The 14,755-nt window shown below is 48.4% G+C and overlaps 1 long non-coding RNA gene across 1 annotated transcript in view; it reads right to left on the bottom strand.

Moving 5' to 3' along the window:
• The window catches only part of LOC132691737 (uncharacterized), a 33,903-nt gene extending 28,688 nt beyond the window's left edge, over positions 1-5,215 (bottom strand). Inside the window, exon 1 of the long non-coding RNA XR_009615967.3 lies at positions 5,038-5,215. This is a non-coding gene — a long non-coding RNA (uncharacterized LOC132691737). The remainder of the gene's footprint in view (positions 1-5,037) is intronic.
• Positions 5,216-14,755: the final 9,540 nt, after the last annotated feature.

The following is a 14,755-nucleotide window of genomic DNA, read 5'->3' as shown; positions in this document are numbered from 1 at the left end:
ACAACCAACACAGCAGAAATAAAAACAATAATAAGAGAATATTATGAGCAATTATGTGCCAATAAAATGGGAAATCTGGAAGAAATGGACAAATTCCTAGAAACCTATACACTACCAAAACTGAAACAGGAAGAAACAGAAAATTTGAACAGACCTATAACCGGTAAGGAAATCGAATGAGTAATCAAAAATCTGCCAAAAAACAAGAGTCCAGGGCCAGATGGCTTTCCAGGGGAATTCTACGAAACATTTAAGGAAGAGTTAACACCTATTCTCTTGAAACTCTTCCAAAAAATAGAAATGGAAGGAAAACTTCCAAACTCTTTCTATGAAGCCAGCATTACCCTGATTCCAAAACCAGAGAGAGACCCCACTTAAAAGGAGAACTATAGACCAAATTCCCTGATGAACATGAATGCAAAAATCTTCAAGATGTTAGCCAACCGGATCCAACAATACATTAAAAAAATTACTCACCACAACCAAGTGGGATGTATACTTGAGATGCAGGGCTGGTTCAATATCCGCAAAACAATTAACGTGATTCATCACATCAATAAAAGAAAGGACAAGAATCATATGATCCTCTCAATAGATGCAGAGAAAGCATTTCACAAAATACAGCTTCCTTTCTTGATAAAAACTCTCAAGAAAGTAAGGATAGAAGGATCATACCTCGAGATGATAAAAGCCATATACATGTGACCCAATGCTAATATCATCCTCAATGGGGAAAAACTGAGAGCTTTCCCCCTAAGGTCAGGAACAAGACAGGGATGTCCACTCTTGCCACTGTTATTTAGCAAAGTATTGGAAGTCTCAGCCTCTGCAATCAGACAACATAAAGAAATAAAAGGCATCCAAATCGGCCAGGAGGAGGTCAAACTGTCACTCTTGGCAGACGACATGATACTCTATATGGAAAACCCAAAAGATTCCACCAAAAACTGCTATAACTGGTTCATGAATTCAGCAAAGTTACAGGATATAAAATCAATGCACAGAAATCGGTTGCATTCCTATACACCAACAATGAAGCTACAGAAAGAAAAATCAGGGAATCGATGCCATTTACATTTGCACCAAAACCCGTAAAATACCTAGGAATAAATCTAACCAAAGAGGTGAAAAATCTATACACTGAAAACTATAGAAAGATGAAAGAAATTGAAGAAGACACAAAGAAATGGAAAAAGATTCCATGCTCCTGGATAGGAAGAACAAATATTGTTAAAATGTTGATACTACCCAAAGCAATCTACATATTCAATGCGATCCAAATCAAAGTAACACCAGCATTCTTCACAGAGCTAGAAAAAATAATCCTAAAATTTGTATGGAACCAGAAAAGACCCCGAATAGCCAAAGCGATCTTGAAAAAGAAAACCAAAGCAGGAGGCATTACAATCCCAGACTTCAAGCTATACTACAAAGCTGTAATCATCAAGCCAGTATGGTACTGGCAGCAGAACAGACACTCAAATCATGAAATAGAATAGAGAACCCAGAAATGGACCCACAAACGTATGGACAAATAATCTTTGACAAAGCAGGAGAGAATATCCAATGGAATAAAGACAGTCTCTTCAGCAAGTGGTGCTGGAAAACTGGACAGCGATATGCAGAATTAACCTGGACCACTTTCTTACACCATACACACACAAAAAACTCAAAGTGGATGAAAGACCTGAATGTAAGACAGGAAGCCATAAAAATCCTCGAGAAGAAAGCAGACAAAAACCTCTGATCTTGCCTGCAGCAATTTCTTACTCAACACGTCTCTGGAGGCAAAGGAAACAAAAGCAAAAATGAACTACTGGGACCTCATCAAAATACAAAGCTTCTGCACAGCGAAGGAAACAATCAGCAAAACTAAAAGGCAACCGACAGAATGGGAGAAGATATTTACAAATGAGATCAGATAAAGATTTAGTATCCAAAATCTACAAAGAACTTATCAAACTCAACACCCAAAACAAATAATCCAGGTAAGAAATGGGCAAAAGACATGAATAGACACCTCTCCAGAGAAGACACCCAGATGGCCAACCAATACATGAAAAAATACTCAACATCGTTCATCATCAGTGAAATACAAATCAAAACCACAATGTGATACTACCTGACACCTGTCAGAATGGCTAACATTGATAACTCAGGCAACAACAGATGTTGGCGAGGATGCAGAGAAAGAGGATCTCTTTTGCATTGTTGGTGGGAATGCAAGCTGGTGCAGTCACTCTGGAAAACAGTATGGAGGTTTCTCAAAAAACTAAAAATAGAACTATCCTACGACCCAGGAATTGCCCTACTAGGCATTTATCCAAGGGATACAGGTGTGCTGTTTCAAAGGGACACATGCACCCCCATGTTTATAGCAGCAATATCAACAATAGCCAAAGTATGGAAAGAGCCCCAATGTCCATAGATGGATGAATGGATAAAGAAAATTTGGTATACACACACACACACACACACACACATACACACACACTGGAGTATTACTCAGCAATCAAAAAGAATGAAATCTTGCCATTTGCAACTGCGTGGATGGAACTGGAGGGTATTATGCTAAGTGAAATTAGTAAAAGAAAGACAAAAATCATATGACTCCACTCATATGAGGACTTTAAGAGACAAAACAGATGAACATAAGGGAAGGGAAACAAAAATAATATAAAAGGGAGGGGGACAAAACAAAAGAGAATAATAAATATGAAGAACAAACTGAGGGTTGTTGGAGGGATTGTGGGAGGGGGATGGGCTAAATGGGTAAGGGGCATTAAGGAATCTACTGAAATCATTGCTTCACTATATACAAACTAATTTGGCTGTAAATTTTAAAAAATAAAAAATAAAGTTAAATTAAAAAAAACTTTGAGACAGACAAAATTAATTGTCATTAACAAATTGCAACAGAGATAACATGAGCTTATTTGACCTTTGTTCATAACTTTAAAGACAGGTCCAATAAATTAAATTAGTTTATACACCGAATATGTTTCACCTGCATCCACCTAAAAGTCAATTTTTCCCCATTGTCAATTTTCATTTGGGGCACCAGTGGTGGTATCTGAAATGGGTAGTCCAAGGGGGGTGCACTTAGCTCCTTGACTTGGAGAATGGAAGGATGAACCAGTGGTGCCTGAGACACTAAGGATGTTATAGGACCACACCCAAGTTGGTACAGAAAAATGAGGGGAATGGGAAGGCAGAAGCAGCAACTACTTGGGAATATTCCTTAAAGTCCCTGTCCTGAGGTAGACTATCTGCAGTTGGCTCCAATTATAGCTGTTAACCTGGGAAATGAGGGAGAATCTCTCACACCTATTAAGCAGAGGAACAGGGAAAGTCAGCGTCCCCTTTTTGTCTGGTTCCATCTAGGCTAGACCAATAAGGTCCTCTTCTCGAGGTTCCTTCTGATATCTGCTGGGTTTTTGGGACTTTCTTGGTTGGGACTCATTCTTTTTAATGTTCTTTCCCCTTGCAGTAGGTTCATATTTATGGCCTTCTCAGCCCCTGCTCTAATCCCCTGGAGAGACTCTTGATACCAACAGATGTGGACCAGCATCTGGAGAGTGCCTGGATCTGGCCGAGGGTGCAATCTGGCTGCAGGTCCTTGTGGGGGAGCGTTCTCTGGCCCAGAAGTGGAGGAGAGATGGGCAGCAGTGGCAGTGGCAGTGACAGTGCAATGGTGGCAGCAGCGGAAAGACACATGGGGGGAAGAGTTTCAACCTCAGGGGAGGGGAGGGAGCCTACTGAATCATGGGGAGGCTCAACACTAGGGGAGTGGTGGGTGGCTTCTTTGGCTCCCTGGGTGAGTCTCAGGATAAAGTGGCTAATCCTTTGCCTGTCTCTCTTTGCTTTTCCTGACCCCACAATGCTACCGTGAAGCAGAGTCACAAAGACAGACAGAGGGACAGGGGCACCCCCTCCAATGAGGAGACCTGCCAGATGCCCGGCTGGCCATGTCCCAAAGGAACTCAGGTGATGCTCACCCCACAGATCCCAGCCCTGGGGCCCACAATCAGAAAGCACTCTGATATCACCACAGACCAAGCACCATCCATCGTGGAATCACAGACTGGTCCACTCCAACTCCATGGGTCCCTGGGGACCCAAGGGCGCCTGCCCATGGAGCCACAGAATCAAACTCAGCAGGCAAGCTAGACTGAGTCCCATGTTCACACTCACATACACACCAGAGGTTATTACATTCCCTCCCATAGAATTCCCTCCTGTGAGACTTATGAAGTCTTGGGGAATGATCAGGTCCCCCTTCCACTCTTGTGAGTCGGACTGACTAGAATACCAGTTCTGATGTTGGGTCCAGGTTCTCACCTGCCAAGTCTCCTTGAGTTGGGCGGGAATGGCAGAAGGGGGCTGGACTGAGGCGACAGAGAGGGAGACTGCCGAAATGCAGGCAGAGCACGCACTCTCTCTCGAAACCCTCATTCCCTCACTGCCTCATCGTTCTCCCAAACCAGCAGTAACAATGGGCCAGTGCGGTTGAGTTTCCCATTCAGGGAACCAATTTTTTTTTTTTTTTTTACAGAACAAGGCTGGTATGCTGGAGGAAAAACGAAGCGGCACTCGGAGATCTTGGTGGATCAGAGATTTATTTAACACTGGCAGGCTCAGAGGAGATTGTTTCTCCAAAGGTCTGAGCCTGGAATGCAAGGGGGAGGGTAATTTATAGTCGTCAGCTTCTAGATCTGTGGTGTTTTTCATGCTCACAGCAAACAAAGGAAGAAGAACCCAGAGGAGGGGTCTCTAATCTAGAGACCAGAGCTTGTTTTAGCCCCAACCGCCATTTTTGGTGCAGTACTTTATTCACTTCAACACACCCATAATGTATCCATTCTGATCCCCGAGCTGTGTTTTTAGGAGGCTTAGAGTCACATTAAAATGTGGTAGGGCTTTCAGTCACACAGCAAATGCCCAGGGATTGTTAGCCGGCTCCTACTCCATTCCTATGCTAGCCTAGAGCAATCAGTTTCTGATATCTCCAAATAAGGATTAACTACCTTGACTGACCTTGTGGGGCTTGGCATTGATGGTTACCCAGGTTGCCTCTCTCCCCTGGCTACTTGGGATGCCTTCACATGAAAAGCAAATGGTTCCCATATAAGCATTCAGCCTCCAGAAGTGCCCAGGGCATTGCCTTTTCAAGGAACACTTCCAAAGTGCCTGATTCCAAAGACATAAGTGTGAAAATCCATTATACTAAAACCACTAGTGACTATCCACTGTAGGTTAGGGTAAGAAATCCACTCAGTGACAAAAGATTCTCATCCCTTTATGAAGTCCCAAAGGAAGAATTCTTGCAAAACTGGTTACCAGGGTAGCCAATAAAGGATTCCTTTACCCCAGCCAAGAGGTGTTTCTCATGCCCAAGTCAGCCAGCTTGTCAAAAGAGTGTGCTGGTCATTTCATTCTCAGATTTATTCCATTCTCAATTTAAATGGAGAACTTAGGCACTTTTGCCCTTTTTCAAACTAGGTCTTCCCTGTGAGACATTCACAGCCAGTGTCCAAGAGGTATCTCGTCTGCTTTTAACTGGACAGTCGCATTGGCCTCAATTTCCTCAGGGATAGGTTGAGCAACAGGGCCCCTTGGGACCTGAATTTCCTAACTCTATTGACAAAGGGAGGCCTAAAGCACTGCAAGGTGCCCAGAACAGAATTTCTTCCCATAGGCTAAGTCCAGAGGAGCTGGGATGGAGCTGGCCTCCCTTATGGAACCAGAGGGAGCTTAGCTACTCATTTCTCTCTCAGCATTATGCCATCCTCTTCTGCAGCGAAAAACTTGGGCATTGCCTCCATTGCCATCCCCTGGCACTTTTTCTACTAGGCAATTACTGTGGGGATTCAGGGCCAGAGTGTAAGAGCCATGTCCTCTCTTGTCATGTGGGGAGTCAGGTCACGTCCTCCCAACTTGCAGAAAAGTTAGGCAACATGGGCCCACCCACAGGGCTTGCCTTTCAGCCTTCCCGTTGGCCACAAAAGACATAAAGCTTTGGAAGGAGCCTGGCACAGAATGTTTGCATGTAGGCAGGGACAGAGGAGTGGGATGGAGCCAGTCTCAGCTCTGCAGAAAGGGGAAATGAAGCTAGGCACCAAATTATTGGATAATATAAGTTATATCCTATATATCTCTTAAAATAAAAACTCTGGCTTTCCATATGTTCCCATCTCCTTTCGGATTATCTAAGGAGGTCACACTCAGGAGCAATGGGGTTGTCACTCACATTAGAAGCACTCGGGGATTAATGGAGAGTTCCCTGTCACTGCCTGAGCTAACCAAGATCAATCAGTTTCTGACATCCCAAAGAAAAACATGCTCTCCTTTGACTGAACATGTGGTGCTTGATAGGCTGAAAGTGGCATGGGGATGTTTACCCTGATTATGTCCGACACTGGGCTTATTGAGCTGCCTTCATGCTGAAAAAACAGAAGGCCCCCAGATGGGCATGTTGCTCCCAGATACTGGTCAGTGCAGAAAGAGCCCAGGCAAAGTCTCCTGCCTGGTTCTAAACACTTGAAGGTCCACAGGGAGACCGACCTTGAGTCACTGAAGGAATATTGCATCTATACTTGATGGAAAGGGCAGGAGAAAAGGCAATAGACAGAAGAATTCCTGGCTTACCCACCTTATGGATTAACATTTATTGCAGTGGGGTGTCAGGTGTAGTCAATGAACACTTCCCTGGGTCCAAACCATTGGTGTGTTTTACACTTGAGATTATGCTGGTCACTTTATTCTTTGCTTTATCCTATTCTCTGTAAGAAAGAACTTTGGGCCTCTGTGTATCCATTTTTGGTCTCTTTGTCAAACTAGGTTTCCTCTGGTAGGCATCTGGGGCCAGACCAATGCAGGCTAATTTGAGGGCCAAGTTCTCTGGACTCTGGGATACTTTGGGCTATGGGACCTCACACAACGTGTGTTATAGAACCATGCATACATCAGGAGACCTAGTTCATTTGAGGGGCCCAGCGTGGAACATTTGCCTATAGGCAGGCCCAGAGGTATTAGGAGAAGGAGTTAGGAGGAGTCCTTCTGCAACAAGAAAACACTGAGCCATATAGTATATTTTCAGTTTTATCCCATTCTGATTTGAAACGCAGATGAAGGTTTCCTCTGGACTGGGCTTCCAGGTAAACCCAGTGGTGTTTTCCCCGTTCCTTAGTGCACACTTGCTTCCAATTCTGAAGATAGCCAGCTTCAGATAGGTTATACTAGTCACTTTATTCTCTGCTTGATCCCTTTCTCATAGGAAAGGAAGAACTTTGGCTCTCATGTGTCCATTCTCATTCCACCACCAGTTTTCTTTCTCTCTCTCTTTTTTTAAACCTGTTTTTAGACATTTCTCATTTTTGAGAGAGAGAGAGAGAGAGAGCGAGCATGAGTGTGGTAGGGGCAGAAAGGGGGAGACAGGAGAGGCAGGAGGCAGTCTCCAAGTTGTGAGCACAAAGCCTGAGGCGGAGCTTGACCTCACAACCATGAGATCATGACCTGAGCTGAAATCAAGTCAGCCACTTAATCGAATCAGCCACCAATGTGCCTCATCCCTTGTGCTTGTCTTATTATATCTTGGTTCCCACCAGGCATAGTGGGCCTGACAATAACTCAGTGAAAAACCAGGGATTGTTGGAAAGTTCCCACGCTCTTCCCATGCTAACTGTATGCATTCACTTTCTGATACACAAAAGGATTTAATGACCCCCTGTCACTGATGACGTGGTGTTTGAAAGCCTGGAGTTGGCATGGCAATAGTTAGATAGCATAACTCTAAACACTGGCTGCTACTTATACCTTAATTCTGAAGAACAGACAGTTAACCCATTTTCAGTATTCCTTAGGACCTTCAGAATGTGAAGAAACAGCCTATTCAAGGATCAGGGCAACAGAACCACTTTCCAAATACTTGAGGGTCAGCCACAATCCAGAAACTGCCAACAGTGTCGTATGACTGCCTCAAAGAACATGACCAAAAAAAAAAATCCAATGCCATAAACTTTCCCTCTCCTTCTGAAGGGACAGTGCAGGAAGTTTCTCTTTGTCCTAGTCCACACAGGATTCTAACTCCACAGACAACCATCTTCACAGGAGATTGTGTTAGTCACTTAATTTTTTTTTGCTATATCCCCTTGTCTTCTGTTTATAAAGAACTTTGGCCTTCTGTGTATTCTCCTCCACGCTGTTGCTCTTTTTCATGCTCAATTCTCCCTGTTGTCCATTTAAGCACACTGTCTTAGACTATTTCCTATACATTTAACTAGGGAGTCCGGCCAGTTCTTGTCACTCTGAGATACACTGGGCCACAGGGTCCCTCAAAAATGGCCTCTCAGTACTCTGTTTACAAAGACAAGCCCAGGGCATTTCTCTTTTTTTTTTTTTTTTTTATTTATTTATTTATTTTTTTTTTATTTATTTTTGGGACAGAGAGAGACAGAGCATGAACGGGGGAGGGGCAGAGAGAGAGGGAGACACAGAATCGGAAACAGGCTCCAGGCTCCGAGCCATCAGCCCAGAGCCTGATGCGGGGCTCGAACTCACGGACCGTGAGATCGTGACCTGGCTGAAGTCGGACGCTTAACCGACTGCGCCACCCAGGCGCCCCATGCCCAGGGCATTTCAAGATTCCCAGCAGGAATGCTTCTGTGAGGTGAGGGTCCGAGGCATCAGGAAGGAGCTATTCTAACTTCTGGGACAAGAGGAACATGGAGCTAGACAATTCATTCTCAGCTCTATCCCGTTCTCATTTGAAATGAAAAGCTTGGGCCCTATGTGTAGCCATTCCAATTCCATGGCTGTTTTGATAACTATGTCTTGGGTCCCAGGCAAGGCTAATGAAACTGTCCCCCACATAGGGAGTCCCCAGCCAGTCCTAATGAGCTCTGACTCTGGTCTGTGCTAACCAAGAGGAATCAGTTTCTTATATTCCAAATGAAAGACTGCCTTCCTGGGAGTACTTGGTGTTTGGCTGGGTGATCAAAGAAATGATTCTTAGGCAACTTGTCTCACTCTCTGGCTGCTAAAGATGCTTAACTCTCAAGTATTCTCGAGAACCTGCTTAGCACTGAAAGAGACATTCAAGACCTACTGCACCAGAGCCCAGTTCTAAACACTTCAGCACAAACCCACTACCCTTTAATCATGGCTACCTCTATCCACTGATAGTATGGGAAGGGAAAACAGTGAACTCCCAAAGCTTTCCTTCTCTTTCTCAAGTAACAACACAAGCATCTTGCCATGAGGGCTCCCACTGCATACAGTGGTGGTTTTCCTTTGCCCCAGACCATGTGTTTCTTATTCCTGAGAGAGTCAGCTTGCCAGGAGATTATATTTGTCATTTCATCCTCAGACTTATCCCATTCTCAACTCTCATAGGAACACTGTCCCTTTGTGTATTTATTTCCACCCTTGTCTTCTTTTTTGTGTGTTTATTATTATATTTGAGAGAGAGAGATTTAGAGAGAAAGGGAAAGAGAGAGAGACAGAGTACAGGAGGGGAGGGGTAGAAAGAGAGGGACAGATGATCCCAAGCAGTCTCTGTGGTCACAGGAGAGAACCTGATGTGGGGGTCAAACTTGCAAACCATGATATCATGACCTTTGTGATAATCCGATGCTTAAGAACTGAGCCACCCAGGAGCCCCCTCCTTTTTCTATTTTAATTTTTTAAAAATAAATTTATTTAATTTATTTAAAAAAAATTATTTAGGGGCGCCTGGGTGGCTCAGTCGGTTAGGTGTCCGCATTCGGCTCAGGTCATGATCTCGTGGTCCGTGAGTTCAAGCCCCGTGTTGGGCTCTGTGCTGACAGCTCAGAACCTGGAGCCTGTTTCAGATTCTGTGTCTCCCTCTCTCTCTGCCCCTCCCCTGTTCATGCTCTGTCTCTCTGTCTCAAAAATAATAAAAAAATGTTAAAAAAATTTAAAAAATTACTTAATTTTGAGAGAGAGACAATGTGCAAGCAGGTGAAAGGGCTGAGAGAGAGAGATTGAGAGAGAGAGAGAGAGAGAGAGAATCTAGCAGGCTCCAAGCGCCGAGCTGTCAGAACAAAGCCCGGCATGGGACTCGAACTCATGAACTGCGAGATCATGACCTGAGCCCAAACCAGGAGTCAGAGGCTTAAGTGACTGAGTCATCCAGGTGCCCACTTTTACTCTTATTAAAACTAGAATCTGACATGGGCAAATCTGGCCCCAGGTTCATAGCAATTCCCTCTGCTTTTTTGGGGGATTCTGAATGAGTTCTTGTGACAGTAGAATAGGTTGGACCATCGGAGCCCTGCAACAACCCTTCCAGGTCAATATTCACATTAGATGTAGGTCAGTGGAAAGTACCCAGCACAGAATATTTGAGTGGAACTAAGGCCAAAGGTGTTGGGAGGCAGTTGACCTCACTTCTGGGGCAGGGGCAAATCTCCCTCAAGGGAGATCAGAAGACTAGAGTCGCTTCGGCGCTGGCGAAGTCCATGGACCAAACCCTAACCCTAGCTAAGGATCCCTCCCCTTGGGGACCCAATTCCAACCTCTGAGAACACCAGGCGCCTGGGGTCCAGAAGCGGTGCAGAGTGAGTCAGCATGGAACCTGGGAGCTCACCACGTCCTTTCCCAGGACCGGCTGCACCTCCCCGAGAGATTCCGTAAGCCTCCTCAACCAGGGGCATAATCACGCGTGTGGTCTTGGCAGACAAAGACGGATCCTGACCGGCAGCCTCCCTTGTGTCCTCAACTCAGCCCTTCGGGGAGACCACTGCCCTGCTGTGGGTTCGGCACCTGGAGCCTCCTGGGACCGAACCCTAACCCTAACCCTACCCCGAACCGGGACCCTCCACCACAGCATAAGCCTGCCTCGAACCCTAACCCTGCAATTGAGCCGCCTTCTGGCATGGGCCCTCACTTCAGCCCTCGAGGGAGATCACTAGACCAGAGTCGCTTCGGCCCTGGCGACGTCCCTGGATGGAACCCTACCCCTAGCTAAGGCTCTCTCCCCATGGGGACCCAATTCCAACGTTTGACAACACGACGCGCCTGGGGTCCACAAGCGGTGCAGGCTGACTCAGCATGGAACTTGGAAGCTCACCATTTCGTTTCCCAGGCTTGGCTGCAGCTGCCCGAGAGGATCCCGGAGGTCTCCTCAACAAGGGCCCATCGACCTGTGTGGCTTTGGCAGCCAGGACGGATCCTGACCGGCACCCTCCTTTGTGCCCTCAACTCAGCCCTTCGGTGAGACCACTGTCCTGCTGTGTGTTCGCTGCCTGGAACCTCCTGGGACCTAACCCTAAACCTACCATACCCACAACGGGACCCTCCACCGAAACCTAAGCCTGCCTCGAACCCTAACCCTACACTTGAGCCGACTTGTGGCATGGGCCCTCACTTCAGCCCTCGAGGGAGATCACGAGACCAGAGTCGCTTCGGCCCTGGCGACGTCCCTGCACTGAACCCTAACACTATCTAAGGCTCTCTCCCCATGGGGACCCAATTCCAACGTCTAACAACACCACGCGCCTGGGGTCCATAGCTGTGCAGGCTCACTCAGCATAGAACTTGGAGGCTAACCATGTGGTTTCTCAGGACTGGCAGCAGCTGCCCGAGAGGATTCCGGAGGACTCCTCGACCAGGAGCCCAAACACGTGTGTGTCCTTGGCAGCCAAAGATGGATCCTGACCGACACCCTCCATTGTGCGCTCAAATGAACCCTTCAGGGAGACCACTGCCCTACTCTGGGTTCGGCGCCTGGAGCCTCCTGGGCCCTATCCCTAACCCTAACCATACCCCGAACCGGAACCCTCCCCCGAAAACTAAGCCTGCCTCGAACCCTAACTTACACTTGAGCCGCCTTGTGGCATGGTTCCTCACTTATGCCCTCGAGGAAGACACCGAAACCGGAGTCGCTTCAGCCATGACGACGTCCCTGGAACGAACCCTAACCCTAGCTAAGACTCTCTTCCCATGGGGACCCAATTCCAACGACTAACAACACCACGCACCTGGGGTCCAGAAGCGGTGCAGGCTCACTCAGCATGGAACCTGGAAGCTCAACATGTCGTTTCCCAGACCTGGCTGCATCTGCCCGAGGGGATTCTGGAGGCCTCCTCGATCAGGGGCCCATCGACTTGTGTGGCCTTGGCAGCCAAAGACGGATCCTCAATGGCACGCTCCCTTATGCTCTCAACTCAGCCCTTCGGGGAGACCACTGCCCTGCTGTGGGTTCAGCGCCTGGATCCTCCTGGGATATAACCTAACCCTAACCCAACCCCGAACTGGGACCCTCCACTGAAACCGAAACCTGCCTTGAACCGTAACCCTACACTTGAGCCGCCTTGTGGCATGGGCCCTCACTTCAGCCATCGAGGGAGATCACAAGACCAGAGTCGCTTTGACCCTGGTGACGTCCCTGGACCGAACACTAACCCTAGCTGAGGCTGTCACCCCAACAGGACCAAATTCCAATGTATGACAACACCACGCACCTGCGGTCCAGAAGGGGTGCAGGCTCACATGTCATGGAACCTGGAAGCTCAGCATGTCATTTCCCAGGCCCGGCTGCAGCCAGCCGAGAGGATTCCGGAGGTCTCCTCGACCAGAGGCCCAATCACGTGTGTGGCCTTGGCAGCCAAAGACGGATCATGACCGGCACCCTCCCTTGTGCCCTCAACTCAACCCTTCGGGGAGACCACTGCCCTGCTGTTGGTTCGGCGTTTGGGGCCTCCTGGGACTTATCCCTAACCCTAACCCTACCCCGAACCGGGACACTCCACCGAAACCTAAGCCTGCCTCAAACCCTAACCCTGCACTAGAGCCGTCTTGTGGCATTGGAACTCACTTCAGCCCTCGAGGGAGATCAGGAAACCAGAGTGGCTTCTGCCCTGACGACATCTCTCTTCCGAACGCTACCCTTAGATAAGGCTCTCTCCCCATGGAGACCCAATTACAACGTCTGACAACACCACGTGCTTGGGGTCCAGAAGCGGTGCAGGCTCACTCGGCATGGAACCTGGAAGCTCACCATGTAATTTCCCAGGCCTGACTGTAGCTGCCCTAGAAGATTCCGGAGGCCTCTTCGACCTGGGGCCCATGGATGTGTGTGTGTTTAGCAGCCAAAGACTGATCCTGACCGGCACCCTCCCTTGTGCCCTCATATCAGCCCTTCGGGAAGACCACTGCACTGCTGTGAGTTCGCCACCTGGAGCCTCCTGGGACCTAACCCTAACCCTAACCCTTTCCTGAGCCCGGATCCTCCACTGAAAACTAAGCCTGACTAGAACCCTAACCCTGCACTTGAGCCACCTTGTCTCATGGGCCCTCACTTCAGCCCTCAAGGGAGATTACGAGACCAGAATCGCTTCAGCCCTGGCAACGTCCCTGGACCAAACTCTAGCCCTAGCAAAGGCTTTCTCCCATGCAGACCCAATTCCAATGTCTGACAACACAGCGCGCCTGGGGTCCAGAAGCTGTGCAGACTCTCTAGGCTTAGAACCTGGAAGCTCACCATGTCGTTTCCCAGGCCCGGCTGCAACTGCCCGAGAGGATTCCGGAGGCCTCCTCGACCAGTGGCCCATCGACCTGTGTGCCCTTGGCAGCCAAAGACTGATCCTGACCGGCACCCTCCCTTGTCCCCTCAACTCAGACCTTCGGGAAGTCCACTGCCCTGCTGTTGGTTCGGCCCCTGGAGCCTCCTGGGACCTAACAGTAACCCTAACTCTACTCCGAACCAGGAGCCTCCACCAAAACCTAAGCCTGCATTGAACCCTAACCCTGCACTTGAGCCGCCTTTTCCAGTGGGCCCTCACTTCAGCCCTCGAGGGAGATGAGACCAGAGTGGCTTCATCCCTGGAGTCGTCCCTGGCCAGAACCCAATCCCTAGCTAAGGCTTTCTCCCCATGGGGACCCAATTCCAACGTCTCACAACACCATGCGCCTGAGGTCCAGAAGCGGTGCAGACTCACTTGGCATGGAACCTGGAAGCTGACCATGCCATTTCCTAGGCCCGGCTGCAGCTGCCCAGGAGGATTCCGAATGTTTCCTTGACCATGGGTCCATCGACATGTTTGGCCTTGGCTTCCAAAGACTTATCATGACCATCAACCTCCCTTGTGCCCTCAACTCAGCCCTTCGGCGAGACCACTCCTCTGCTGTGGGTTTGGCCCCTGGAGCCTCCTGAGACCTAACCCTAACCCTAACCCTACCCTGAACCAGGACACATTCCCCAAAACCTAAGCCTGCCTTGAAACCTAACCCTGCACTTGAGCCGCCTTGTGGCATGGGCCCTCACTTCAGCACTCAAGGGAGATCACGAGACCGGAGTCGCTCCGGCCCTGGCGACGCCCCTGGACCAAACCCTAACCCTAGCTAAGGCTCTCTCCCCATGGGGACCCAATTCCAACGTCTGACAACACCACGCGCCTGCGGTCCAGAAGTGGTGCTGGCTCACTCGGCATGGAAACTGGAAGCTCACCACGTCATTTCCCAGGCTGGCCGCTTCTTCCAGACAGGATTCCTAAGGCCTCCTCCACCAGGGTCCCATCGACGTGTGTGGCTTTTGCAGCCAAAGACTAATCCTGACCAACACCTCTCTTGTGCCCTCAACTCAGCCCTTCAGGGTAGGTTTAGGGTTAGGGTTAGGTCCCAGGAGGGTCCAGGCGCCGAACCCATAGCAGGGTAGTATTCTCCCAGAAGGTCTGAGTGGAGGGCACAAGGGAGGGTGCCCGTTCAGATCAGTTTTTGTCTGCCAAGTCGACAG

This window comes from Panthera onca, chromosome B1 (genome assembly GCF_046562875.1).
Source record: "Panthera onca isolate mPanOnc1 chromosome B1, mPanOnc1 haplotype 2, whole genome shotgun sequence".
Taxonomy (NCBI): Eukaryota; Metazoa; Chordata; class Mammalia; order Carnivora; family Felidae; genus Panthera; species Panthera onca.
This window is presented reverse-complemented; position numbering and strand designations above follow the sequence as displayed.